Genomic DNA, 14,393 nt, shown 5'->3' with positions numbered 1-14,393 from the left:
TTTTAAGTTATCCTTCCCGGGAAACATCGAACTAGCCCGAAATCTACAAACACTGAACACATATTTTGGTAGCTACGAGGAGTTGAAACCATATGAGCATCAAATATCGCTCCATGTGTATGCTCTCTCGAGGACTACGATAAAACCCTTCCGGGCTCCTGAGGCACAGCTAATGAGATTCGGAATTGCCGTTTGTCACGAAAAGATTAAAGGCAAAGTACTCTTCATATAACTAAAGCAAGGTTCATTACAAGGCTGAGGTGTAACCTCAAATGAAACAAACACAAAATAAAGAAACATAACTTAGCCAACTAGGCAACGCCTTAAAGCTCCTACGCACTAGAACCATGGCCTCAATGGTCCCCCCTAGGGACTGCAGACCACGAGATCCATCCCAAGGGGTCAAAAGGCAAGGACGTGCACTCGAAGGTTCTTTTCCGCCTCCCTCCGAGGGCCAATAAATCCCTCATTCCCCAGGAATTCCCTTTCGAAAGAGGCCGCATTAGATCAAATTCAGTTTCCTCCACGGCTCACCTTGTTTATATCATCTTCCAGGCCAGGAATTCCTGCACGGACACCCTCCAATGTGGATAACTTGGACTAAAGGTAAATAATATTTTGTGTCAGCTCCGATTGCAACTTCAATTGATCAAGTTCTCGGGCCACGTCGTCCCGGTCTTCTTGTATCCTCGCCACCTCGGCCTATTGGGTGTAAGTGGAATGCTTCCACGAACCAAGGGTCTCCTCAAGGTAAAACACACGCAACTTGGCTCGTACCAAGTCATACGACAAAGTGCATTCTCTTCGGCCAATCGGCTTACTTGCGCCTTCTTCTCGACCAAGGATGCCTCCAAGCACTTGACCTTGCCCCTGTACGTGGTTCCCATTTTCTCAACCTCCTTCTTCAACTCCTCTAGCTCGTCATTGTTCGGGCGGGCTAGTAACTCATAAGTCTTCTTATCCGAAAGCACCACTTCACAACGAGCTTCCCAGTCTTTGGCATGCTGCCTCAATCCCTCTATGGGTCTTTCATAGAATGGAACCTTTCTTTGATCCGGGTTGAGATCAAATTCGCCTGCACAAAAACAACTTGACCATTTAAGCAAATAATACAGAGAGAGTGAGGAGATAAAAATCGGAGACATTACCCATAGGGTACAATGAAGTATGTCATCAGCCAGCAACACAATTATGGATTAGGCAGACAATTCCCCCCCCCCCCTCTCCAAGGGCTTATCAATCCTTCCGGCCACGCCTTCCCATCTCCTCAGCGATTCAGAAGGTTGACCCATGTCGGTACATTAATCAAAATTGGGCAAATACTGGTGCTCGTCAAAGAATTGGTAAGGGGAGGGCAGAAAGCAAAAGGGTGTAGTAAATGAAGACGGGAAGGTCTCTTGGAGGGATCAACCACAACTATCCCTTTTTCCCGATCCAAGGAAGAGTGTCCGCCTCTTGCTAACTCTAAAGATGGGACTCCGAACCCTGGTCTTCGGTAACTTCTTCCGTTGACTCAGAACTGGGGGACTCCGACCCCTCTTCCTCTAACCCAATGGGGGTGGTGTCTCGAGGATGCTCGGATCGGGAGATAGCTCTGGAAAAACCTTGGACACTGTCAGGACCTATCGAAAAATTTGACCTTTTTTTAGGAAGACCTGCTGGAAAAGAAACCGGAGGATTTGCTTTCCTTTACAAAGAGAAATCTTTCTGACCCTTTCTCGGGTAGTGTCGACGAAAGCGAGAAACCTTGTCATGCCCCAAAATCGTGGAACGTGACCGGCGCTCAACCGAGTAAACCCGACTGAGCAAGCCTGTTAGATTTCATTCTACCCAAACTAGTTCATGAATAAAGAGGGAATGTTATCCCATTTTATCGAAATACTAGGCAATCTTCCATTAGCAACTTTCACTTCATTTCCGTTAAAGACTTCATTCATAGTTTTTAAAATATTACAAGTTTACTAGCTTAATGAAAAGCATACTTATCAAATACTAACATTTCTAGTCTTGACTTCCCACATCAACCATCACCCACAAACAGTCTACGGAGCCTCTAAATACAATAGAAGAGTAATAGGGAAATGCCGGCAACAAGGCTCCGGCTATACCTCAAAACGTGGTGAGAAAATGAACAAAAGATACATGACATGAACCCGGGATGGAGTGGGGCTCACCAAGTCTGCTGGGAAGAGAATACCGCTATCACTGGCCGATGCCGCTCGCTGTGGAACCACCTGTATCATTAAACGATACAGCGCCCCCGGCAAAAGGGGCGTTAGCGCCGTCGAATAGCACTAGTATGTTAGGCTAAAAGTCCTCTTTCAGAATAGAATAACCATACAAGCACAGAAACCATGAAACAGTAAGTCAAAGTCAACAATGTACAAGCTTCCAATTTGCAACATGTAAGTCTTCTAGTTTACGAAAATAATATATATATATATATATATATATATATATATATATGTTTTTTGGGGTTGGGAGATCATTAGCACCGATATGAGTTATACCACCGTCTTTGTTAGCACGGAGTCCGATCACGACTCGATCGGCTAGGTCGTCCCCTTGGGGACATGTACCACAATCACAATTTCCATTTTTGAATTTCTAGTTTTGATTCCCAGCACAATACCACCATGTGTGCGGCATGGCGTCCGATCACGGCCCGATCGGCTAAGCTGCCTTCCCACATATGCCGTGTGGGTTAGCGTTACCAAGTTACAAATGCTACCAAGTTCATCCCAATTAAGGGGAATAACCACGATCCACACCTACACCGGAACGTGTAGTTTCAGGTATGAGCCTTATGACCCACCCTTCCTCGGTTTTGCTAATGATACCCCAAAAAAAAACATTTTTGATTCGATTTGATATTGCACACAATTGTAGTATAAATACAAGTATACGAATATAGCATAAATACAACCATGCTTACCTCAATACCTTTCACATTTTATTGTTTTTATTAATGTTCTCAATCTCTCTCGATAATAGTATTTCTTTGGCCCTTTGGGCCTTTCACAAGGTTCACCCTTTTCATGGCACGAAGGCCGCATTTGGTTTTCCACATTTTCATCTCCTTTATTTCCAAGGATCACCAACCAATATCAATGTACCGAATATTCCGGGAATCATATATTTTCGAGTTCAATAGTAATAGAATCATCAAACACAAGGGATTCTTCCCAAAGGGGGACATGCCAACCAACAATTGAAATACACATTGAAGTTGTAAGCAAACAATCACTCTATTACCCTTGAATTACCCCTTTTTCCAACATGACAAAAGCACAATTTTAGCATCGGAATGTGTAAGAACTTGCATTACATTGAATGTATTTATAAGGCAAAGCATTATCTAAAAAAGCCACTTATGGGCATAATTCGGGTACAAGACCTTTAGGTCGTTCTACTTTTTTTGAAGTTAGTTCATAACGATTGGGTCAATGCTTATTTCATAATTGTTTCACATTTTCTCATTCGATTCATTTCCATACATCTTTATAGTTTATCAACAAGTAGACATATCCGATCAAGGCATTTAGTACACAGAAGAGCAACTAGGAGCAATAAACAGAGCGATTTCTTCTCACCCAATTAGTATACTAACCTTCATTTAAAATGTGACTCAAGGCTATACCATTTTGGTAGACAAACCACACTTAAACTTACAAAAAACAATATGGAATTCACTTCCGAGAGAGAAAGTTTAGCCTACATACCTCGATTGAGCTTTTCGTAAGTCCTACTATAATGCGAGACTCTTAGCAACGTCAATCCCTTAGGGACATGGCAAATCGAACCACAAATTAGAGAGGTGATCATAGTTCTAGCTCAATTGAGCATATTTTCAAACACTAAGTGTGCATTATGCTTTTAAAACCATTTTGTGAAAGATCCTACCATCCCTCATCCCATCCTTAGCTCAAGACTTCACCAAATACATTAAGAACTCATGCATGCAAGATATCCGCTCCCATCCTCATGGATTACCCTTTTAATGGTGTATCCTAGTTATATCTAGTAATTAAGAGCTTGGGTTATAGAACCTTACCTTTTAGGAGAAGACCTAGGTGCCTTTCTTGACAAATCTTCAAGGTTTAAGCAAGTTCTTAGGAGGAATGTTGATGAAGAACCCCTTCTCCCTCTAGGACCCTCTCTCTCTTTCTAAATGCATCAGAAATAGGCCTAAAATGAAGGGTAGCATATAATATATCGACATGGGGTCGGGTAAGAAAATTAGAAATTTGGAGCCCCGACTCAAATCTATGGTCGCATTTGCGATCGCATAATTGACATGCGGCCCGCGAAATGGACCGCAAAAATGGCTCCCAAAACATAAACAAGTTGCCCGGGTATGCGACAAGAATGCGGTCCGCATACCTGTTCTGCGGTCGCATAATGTACCGCAGAACTGCCCCTCGTAAAATTTCAAGCAGATTATGCGATTGCTATGCGGCCCGCATATTGATTGTGCGATCGCATAATCGGCCGCATAGTTGACCTCAAAATTACCCATCAAACTGCCTCACTCTGCGGCGACTATGCGGTCCCCATAGCTATTATGCGACCGCATAATGGACCGCAGAAACACGCTCTTCTGAAAAATATTTTTCCTTAACTTTTTAATACATAGATCAACCCAAAGGGTCCGAACCGCGGCTTGCAAGCTCGCTGTGAAGAATTTTACAAATTTCTGACACGTATTCCTAACTTGGCACTACGAGCTCTCGGGTTTTGAGTAGAAATTTTCACGGGTCCTTACAAGCCTTATCAATACTTGCGGAATGGCGTTCCTCAGAAGGATGCCTAGAAGAAAGGGGAAAAAGAAGGACGTAAGAATAAGAAGCCGAATAGTTGAAATATTGTTGGTACGGACACTACCACTATCCTTGGCTCGCCACTCCGAGACCTCAGATATGAATCTTCAGGACCTCTTCGTTATCAGGGAGGATGAAAAAATCTTCTCGACCCACTCTTTAATGTCCGGAATACCTTCCGGAGCACCAACATGGCTGTCGGGAGAGAAAAAGGAGATTAGATCAACGAAAGACAAAAAAAATGGGGAGGGTAAAATAAGAAATGCTAAAAGTATGCTTACGTCTGTCATTCCACCTCTCCGAAATAGACCCATCTTCGGGCTTAACAAACTCATGAATGGGGACTGTGACGAAACGATCAAACCATCCCCTGTCGTGGTCATCCTTGGCATCCACGAGGGTCTGACTACCTCGACTAGCCATCGAAATAATGCCCCCCCCCCTAGTGACTTGAGAGCAAATAGGTGTAGAAGGTGCGAGAGGGAGAATGGAATGTCGGCTACACTCACCAATAAATGGAAGCACGCCACAAGAATCCATACATTCGGCCCAACTTGTCCCAAGCTCATATTGAACTGACAACAAAGGTGGAAGATCATAGATCTATCGAGGGTTTAAACCCAAAGGTGAACAGATAAGTATAGACTAAGGAGAAATTTGGCCTAGTTGGAATTTCCTTCGGTCGCCTGAGAGACGTGAATGGCGAAACGACCACCCCATCGACAATCATGATGGATTAGGGGAACGTGTTCTTCATGGACAAGGGAATCTATATTATCAACATGTGAACTCCCGCATTGCACTGCCGCCTTGTTACATGCTTCAATTATTCCCTCGTAATCCCAGCTTTTGGGAAGAACCTCCAAGATCGTAGGCTTCTGCTTGCCTTTTCTGCCTTTATGAGATTTGGAACCCTTTTTATCAAAAGGACTAGAAAATGAAGATCCCGCAGGAGCAATGGATACGGAGGAGAGGACATTCCCTGGCGGAAATTGGGAAGCACCTCTGGCCAAAGGCGTCGAGGGTTGGTCGTCCATCGAAGAAAAGCCAAACCCTTGGGGATCCATGCGAGTTACAAACATTAGGGTTGAAGAATGAGAGTTGATTGGAAAGTAAGTGGAACAAAAAAGGCAAAGAAGAAGAAGAAGAACGAAGGTATTTTAGTTAATAGGGAGACCCACAATCCAATATATATAGGCGGGAGGATCCTCCTCCTGTAACCGCCAAAATCAGGAAAGTTTCCCTATCATAAGTAGTCATCATTGTCGAGGAACTGTAGTGGGTGGGAAGACAAACAGAAAACGGCCACGTGTCCTGGCGTATTAAGTATGGACTGCACATGAGTCGTATTAATCCTAAGGATTGTGTTTTGTTGAAACTCTTTCTTACAAAGGAAGAGTTCTCTGCAAGATTGACTCCTACCAAGGAAAGAAGACTACCACTTATCAAGCATTCATCATTGAATTGCCCGACAAGTGGGGGGAATGACTGTATGGGTAAAAATTACCCTTTCCACGTGGCGTGGACGAAAAGTCCCACATGAAAATTAAGATATAGAGATCAAGTGATGGGACCTGCTGTCGAGTCCAGAAGGTTCCGAGATTATAGTCATCAAAGGGTCAAGTACTCAAAAGGTGAGCAAATGAATTCAGAGACCCAGTCAAACTTATCCATGGATTGTGGATATCTATATTACGCCGAAACAGAAGCCACTATAGAGGATTCTGCTCCCCACTATCTAATCCACTGGCGTGCTGGCTCGAATCCCAAAATGGCATTTCTCTTCTTATCGCTATGAAAGTTGCCCCAACGCTCCAAAGAAGGATCATCGAAAATACAAAGAAGAAATCTTTCTAAAACAAAACATCATATTGTGCTAGCCTTTGCTTGATTGAGAATTGTACTTCAATCATACTCACGATCGGAGATCGCTCGAGATTGGAAAGAAAGAAGAATTTTATCCGTTGCAACATTCTTTTTGATCTATTTCACTATTTCTTTTTTGTCTTTATTTATTATCTATAACTGTTTCGAATTAAACAAATTGTTAGTGGCCCTTGAAAAATATATATTTAGTTGTTTAATCTCGAAACCAGTTTTTTGGTCAAACACATAACCCTTATTCCAAAAGGGATAGTTTACCACCTTGCCAATTACATTTCAGTAAGTTTGATGTTTGTCGTTAAGAGATCAAATGAACAGACTAGAGGTCCTCGTTGTGGGGAGAAAATATGTGATAATATGGCTACTCTAACATGATTTATTATTTAAGCACACGATCACTTTAGATTGAAGTCATCACAAATCAAAAAGTATGAAGAACTAACATGAGCACAAGCATATAATCAAACTCCTAAAGGATAATCACAAGATTACATACATCATTTTACAATGAATAGAACATCACAAATACTGCTATTACTTCAGTCCAGTGAAGGAATTGTTCTCAACAACTATATTTACTTTAATTTCACTTGGTTGGAAATAAAGCATTTGAACGCCAACGATAACTTTTGTCATGCAAGAGAAGACATAAGAACTTCACAACATCTAAAGCACATCAAGATATCAAGGAATAAAGCATAGAGCAAAGGATGTTTGTTGATTTCAGGGGTGTTTGGGAGCAGAGGGGCGAGGAGATGAGTCATGGGCTTTACATGAGGGAAAATAGCCATAGATGAAGGGGTTTAATGAGTGCGCATAGTGGAGGAGACTGAACAAAGAAGCAGAATCTATTTAGTGTACGTAAAGCAAAGAGTACGCAGTGCCATTCCACACAATAGGAGAAGAGCCGAAGTATATGATAGTACGAACTTTAGAAGAGGGGAATACTGGTTAGACTAAGAGGAGGAATGATGGTGGAAAGACAGATTAAGTTGGAGATGGTAACACCTATAAATATTCCTGATATTGATTTGAATATGGCAACCTGGAGTTCACCAAAATATAAATCACCCATTTCGGGTTCAGTTTCTGACTCATGTTTTCATCTTTACGCAGTGGAAAAAGCTTTTTTAGTCTTTTCAAAGTTTGCTCCTCTTTAAGAATCTTTCAGAATCACTCACCATCCTCATTCCGTCTATCTATATTTGTCAGGAAGTTCCTCGGAATTTCTCCTAAATATTACCACTGAACGAGTTTTCTCTGCTAAACTTCGAAAAGGAAAATGAAGATGTGGTAATAACTTTCTATAAATACAAGGCTACATGAAGTACCAAAGAAGCATTAAGCCCTGGCAAATACTCTGGATCAACTCATAATTTATTCGATGCATATTTAGAAGATTAGATCACTATTAAGAACAGCTGATACTATTTACACTAGACGATAATCTGCTTTCCTTCTAAGACAAGTAGGAAATTCACATACAATAGGAAGAAATCAGAAAAGGAAATCAGTAAAGCACCCTTAAGCCTATTAAATTAGATAATATAGCTACACTGGATCGGTAGTTCACAAATTAGAAGCAACAATAAAGTTAAACCCTATGCGTTCTGGCATTTGGACAAAAAAAACAATTACTTTCCATCTTCCATTTTCCCAGCAGCAGATGTGCTAGATCTACAGGAATGACTTCATCATTCACAAAATTAAGCATCCAATAATGGTGGATAAAAGAAGGGGTACTCTACAAATGTGAACAAAATGGAACAACGTATAAGGAGAGGGGTCATATTTTCCCACCCATCACCTTGTGTTATCAGTTTCACGTGGTAACTAAGGTAGTAGACCATCCTCTGCTAGTCTTTGAAGTGTTGCCTTCAATCACAGTCCATTTCTTGCTTCAGGTCTTAAGCCAGTCCAAGACAACTGTTACCACACAGCACAGCCTAAATTCAATAGCTCAGGTTCACATTCAGTTCAGCTAAAAGTGAAAATATAAATGATGTTAGAGAGAGGGAGTTTTTTATGTGTTTTTTTTTTTGGGGGGTGGGGGGGGGTGGGGGGGTTGTAAAAGATTCCTAACTGTGAAGATATATAGGAGAATTTATGTTAACACCCAGCAAGTAAACTTTATCGCAAATATATTTGATACAACTTACTCCAGCTGAAATGGTAAACCCATTAAGCTGGACAAAAAACAAGTACAGTTACTATTGGGAAGAGTGATAAGCATAGAGTTGGTAAAAGGGAAGGGGCTACAGATGAAAAGGAGAGATAGTAAATGCAAAATTTCATAAAAAAGGACAGATGCAACTGGTATATCAACCACAGAAAAGTGCAGTGCAACCTAATATCAACTGTACAAAAAAAAAGGAACCAAAAAAAAAAAAAAGACGAACACACTATTTGAACTATTCAACAGCTTATCCCATGACAAACTGAAAATTCTGGGATAGGAATGAGCTAAAAGTATTGAAGACACTGAATGACTACTGATCAAACAGACTATGCATGGCGTTTGCTTTAAAGTCCAAATTTTGATTTAAGACCATTAGGATCCACCTAAACTGAAACAAATTTAAGAGATCATCTTCTCCAGATGAAATTTTCCGGCTTGTTATAGAGCCTATTATCTCAGAAATATGTAGCGACAACTAAATCTGCATCAACAGAACATGCACATGAATCACTTTCGAACATGTTCTCTTGGATGAAACTGGACTCTAATTCAAATCCTACAGCATAAAATCCCAGACTGATACTTTTTAGTTTGAGGAAAATTTAAGGGGTTTAGTCCAAAGAATGACAAGTTATATTATCAACACATAGCTTCAGACACCAGAAGAAATTAACAATTTTCTTTGCCCATAATAGATGAAAGAAAGTGGCTACAAGACACAAAAGGAAAACTATAGTCGTAAATCCGACTACCGCATACGAAAAAAGTTATAGAGACAAGATCAAACTGAAATACATACCATTAGCTCCCAACTTAACTTCAAATTTAAATACAAATTCCATGGCTGAATTATCTTTCTAGGTCAGAAGCTAAGTTGATGGAATAGAAACAATGTAAAAAAGAAAAAATGCAGCAGTTATACTGCTTGGTATTCCTTTGTTTAGAATGAACTAAAGATAAAGCCTAGCCAGCATTAGTATCCAAATAATTAGGTTCGAAATAAACACTTTATACTAAGATTTGATATCAACATATACTTGGAAAAATATATCAATACTCAAAGGGATGGCCTAGTGGTTGAAGCATGGAAATAACCACCCAGAGATCCCCCAAGGTTGGAATCCCAGTTACGGCACTTGGTGCGAGCACATCTGCTCCAACCTTAGTGAGCAAGGTGCAGACATGCACCTGTGATTTGGACAGGCTGTCGAGTGAATTTACCAAGGTGTGCACAAGATGACTTGGACACTAGGTCATCAAATAATAAAAAGGTATACAACTATCTTCTCTGTCACAAACTTTTTCCCAGCTTTAAAGAAACATAACTTTGTTCATCCTACAACCAATATATAGAGCTTCCATTATGGGTGCACTAAGCATACAAACAAAAGTCTTCCATTAAAAACTTTTAATTTGAAAAAGCATTTTCCGAAACATAAGATCACTGTTGCGCTTCTTGTTTTTCTCTTCTTTAATGTGGTGCTTATGCTTCTCTGAGCGGAGAGTCTATTGGAAATAGACTCTCTATCAGTCTATCTCCATAAGGTATGAGTAAGGTTGCGTACACACTACCCTCCCCAGGCTCCACTATGTGACAGTGGGATTATAATGGGTTTGTTGTTGTTGTATTTTCCGAAACATAAGAGTTTAGTTGGGTATAGGTGACATGTGATAGAGATTGCAAACATTGTTTTTGTATCAATTAAAACAAGTGTATAAAGTAGGTGTTATGTTATACGGAAATGAGTTTTCTCCTAGGAAGTCATTTTTCTTTTTTGGTAAAATTGCTTTCACTGCAAAAGCATTTCGGGTCACTAAACATTGATTTTAATCGTGAAAAGCAATTTTCCTCGGCCTTATCAATACACACTCAGTCCTCATATAACACTGAAGTTCAACAAATCCTCAAACGTCACAATAGGTAGTAGTACCAAAAAATAGGATTAGGATGAGGAAAAACTCTTCCTTTTCAACAAATTTATTGTGCTACTCAAATTCTGTGCAAAAACAACAGCACTAAACGTCTCTAAAGCCGATTCTAGTACAGTTTAACAAAGTTTTAATGTAGCATTCATCAAAACCCGTATCTTTTAGTTACTTCATCCTCCTAAACTATCTGAAAAGGGAATTAATGCAGAAAAGCTTCCAATACAATCTATCACGTTTCTTAATTACAGATTACCTAAATCATAACATTAACTGTACTCAATAAAATCAAACATCTTCATTTAACTAATGGCATCGAATTCGCAAAATCCTCTTAGATCTATCATTGGAGTTATACGCTGCTCAACAGACAAAGTTAGATCCAGCAAAATTCAATCGAAATACAACACAAAAATAAAGCAAATAATATCAAAATCCATTTGAAAAATTCAATACCTCACAGGAAACAAGCGGTAGATATTAGATGGATCCATAACAAAGCTGATTTACTTGAAACAAATTAAATTCACCGCAGTCTCCGATTCAGTTGATGCAAGGCGGGACCAAAACTTCGTCATAAACAACATGTATATCTATCGATACGCCACCGTCACCGTCAGCAGACGTCATTGTCGCCGGCGAGGCAGGTCCCGACCTGCACCAAGCGAATGAGAGACCGCCGCGATAAATGCAAACTGAACATCAAATATACGTCTATCTTTTTACTGTACATACACAGATCTGAGATTGTATGCGTGAGAGAGAAAAGCCTATCTATAGCTAGAGAGAGAAAGTGAGAGAATAGTTAGAGAGTGTAAGGCAATGGAGGAGGTCATTTTATAGAGAGAACAGACGAATAAGATACTGACAAGTGGAGTCTAGAGGTAGTTGGTGAAAACGTTAGAAATATCAGGGAGGAGGTAAATCAGGGGTTTAAAATCGTCACCAGTTGATGTAACTCAGGCTTGGAGTTGGGATATAATTACGGGAGAATACCACTGGTGTGACAGTAATTTCAATCTACAGGCCGTGCACGTGCGCGTGAAGTAAAACCACAACGGTCAATTATTAGTTACTGGAAGTTGCAGTAAAAGGGTAATACTGTATAACTGGAAAAGAACTGGATATTGTAAATCTAACTAGATAATGTTGCCCATGCTTTGCATGGGCCCAACAAATTATAGTGTAAACTTATTTTTATTTGTCACAAAAGATTAGCAGATAATTTTGCTGATAGTGGTGTTTATATGTGCAGTAGCGAAAGAAAGGTAAATGTAAATCTACATGATGACCTGGAGTGCAATAACTTTGTAGTTACTGCTAGAATTACAATTCTGTTTGTATATCTATCTTGAGATTACATAGCTAAAAAATTAAAAATTTCATTAGTTAGCTTTCTAGAGTAATGTTGAACCACTTCATTGTTTGCAGAAGAAAAAGAAGAAGAAGCTAGTAATACATGGTACAAAAATCTTGATTCAAATAACCTTTGAAAACAGATCCATTTGTTTAGCTCTTTGTAATCACGTCGAAGCTCATTTAAATCTCCAGGAATTTCCACAAGCCATAAGAGATTGTAACGAAGCATCCGAAATCGAAAATAACCTCTCAAAACAGAGGAAATCCTTCTGTTTAGCTCTTTGTTATGACGCCGAAGCCCATTATACATCTATAATTCTTTTGTTAAATAGTAAAAGTAGACATCAGTAGTATAAAAGTAAACACCATGGGATAAACTTCGCAAACTTTCGGAAATGTACATGGATCCTAATTATAAGATGTCATTATACAATATCTGGAGGCCGCTCCAAGATCCAAAAAATAATACCAAACATAGGCATACACTACTGACAACTATTTAGGCAAAAAATGTGGAACATTTTGTTAAGGCGGCCAACTATCTAAACCTTGTTAAAAGATCGGTATGATCTGTCAAAATGTCTCTGTACATCGCATACCATTTCAGCGAACATCACTGCCTTGACAATCTGTTCAAATAAAGAGAGATTTTATTTTCATATTTGAAACATTACGTTTAACACTTCCAAACAGATCCCACAAAACTGCATAAGTCAACCTATCCAAACATCTGACTCTCAATAACAACAAAATATGTATCTGTAATGGGACATATCCATGGTTATTCTTGTGGGATGTTAGCTGCCTCACTGAAGCCGGCATAGAGGTGGGTAACACTAAATATGACGTTTTTCTTGTATTGTGATAACTCAACTTACCTCCCAAAGAGAGCTTTAGCGGTACATACATTACATGGTGACATAAAATGGTTATGTAAGTGATTTGTCAGTATATAAAAAATCAAGGAGAATAGATATCTCATCAGGCATTTTAAAATTTTATGAGACCAAAAAGGAAGCCAAAATTTAATCAAGAATCTTATGCAGGAAAAAAATATCTCGACTCCTTACATGTGCAGCTAAAAGGTCTAAGTTGTCCAGCTTTAAAATAAACTATTGCATGATTTTCACCACCTAAATCAATTCATTCTCCTTAGCAAACACTACTTTTTTTTTAATATCTCGAAATGGAACACCATTTTGAAAGACAAAACAAATCCTGAAACAAATATCATAAAAAATTGTATGGATGAGAGCAGTATGCAAATATTCTAACCTTGACTGCGGCTTTAGTAGAGTACTTGGTTCCCTTTTCCGTTTCTTAATTGCTTTTGCATTAGCCCCAAGTATTGACTCTTCTTCCATAATTCTCTCGGCATCACCCACAGATGCTGACTCTTCTGGTAGAAACATGGTTGGTTTTTCAGTGTATGATAAAAGGACCAGAGAACCTGCATTTTTGTCTGGTGTTCTGGATGATGACCTTTGTAGTTGAATTCTGAACAGTTTATCTGCAAGTAGTTGATTGATATGGGCAACAGGGAATAACTCATTCTGCAAACAGATAGGAAAAACAATGGACTTGTCAAAGCTTATGTTTATGTGTTAACTATCGAAGTATTATATTAACTTTGTTGGCTTATGTTAACTGCAATGTTGTATATGTATGTACCTTAATGTTGATGATATCGTATATTTGTTCAGCTGTCGTTGACAACATCCTTTCGCCCAAGCCTTCAGACACTGTTGCTGTCGTCGTGCCTGTTTCATCTGTAATTTCTACCTCAAAGTGGCACCTATGATGTGGTTTTACAGTTCAATTGAAAATATAGAGACACTACAAATTCCAAAACAGTTCTGTAATTACAATATTTATATATCATTAAAAGTATCACATTTTACACCACAAATAAATCGAGTTAAAAGATAACAGATAGATTGAACAGAACACAAACTCATTGACCTATTAATAATTAGGTCAAGGCTTTACGTTTCTATGATTCGCACAAAGTAACATATAAGAAATCAGGTAGGAAAACTAATAGTTTTAACTTATTTCAGGCATAACTTTTACAATAATAGAAGCCTGAACATTTGAGTTTTCTCTGTAGCTATTCAAAAGTCAGGACATGAAAACTATTGGAACAAAAAAGGAAAGAAAATTCTTTCGGATAGTGAAAAGAGGGTGAAAGTAATCAGAGTTTAACTGAAACTCATTGGTCTATT

At 39.2% G+C, this 14,393-nt stretch overlaps 1 long non-coding RNA gene across 1 annotated transcript; it reads right to left on the bottom strand.

The window, feature by feature from the left end:
* On the bottom strand, positions 8,212-11,599 carry LOC109234073. Its single transcript, XR_002069127.1, has 2 exons — positions 11,266-11,599; positions 8,212-8,685 (listed from the first exon to the last, which is right to left on the bottom strand). It is a non-coding gene; the product is annotated as an uncharacterized LOC109234073 (long non-coding RNA).

Source organism: Nicotiana attenuata, chromosome 11 (assembly GCF_001879085.1).
Source record: "Nicotiana attenuata strain UT chromosome 11, NIATTr2, whole genome shotgun sequence".
Taxonomy (NCBI): domain Eukaryota; kingdom Viridiplantae; phylum Streptophyta; class Magnoliopsida; order Solanales; family Solanaceae; genus Nicotiana; species Nicotiana attenuata.
Note: the sequence above shows the minus strand (reverse complement) of the source record. Positions and strands in the feature narration are given on the sequence as shown.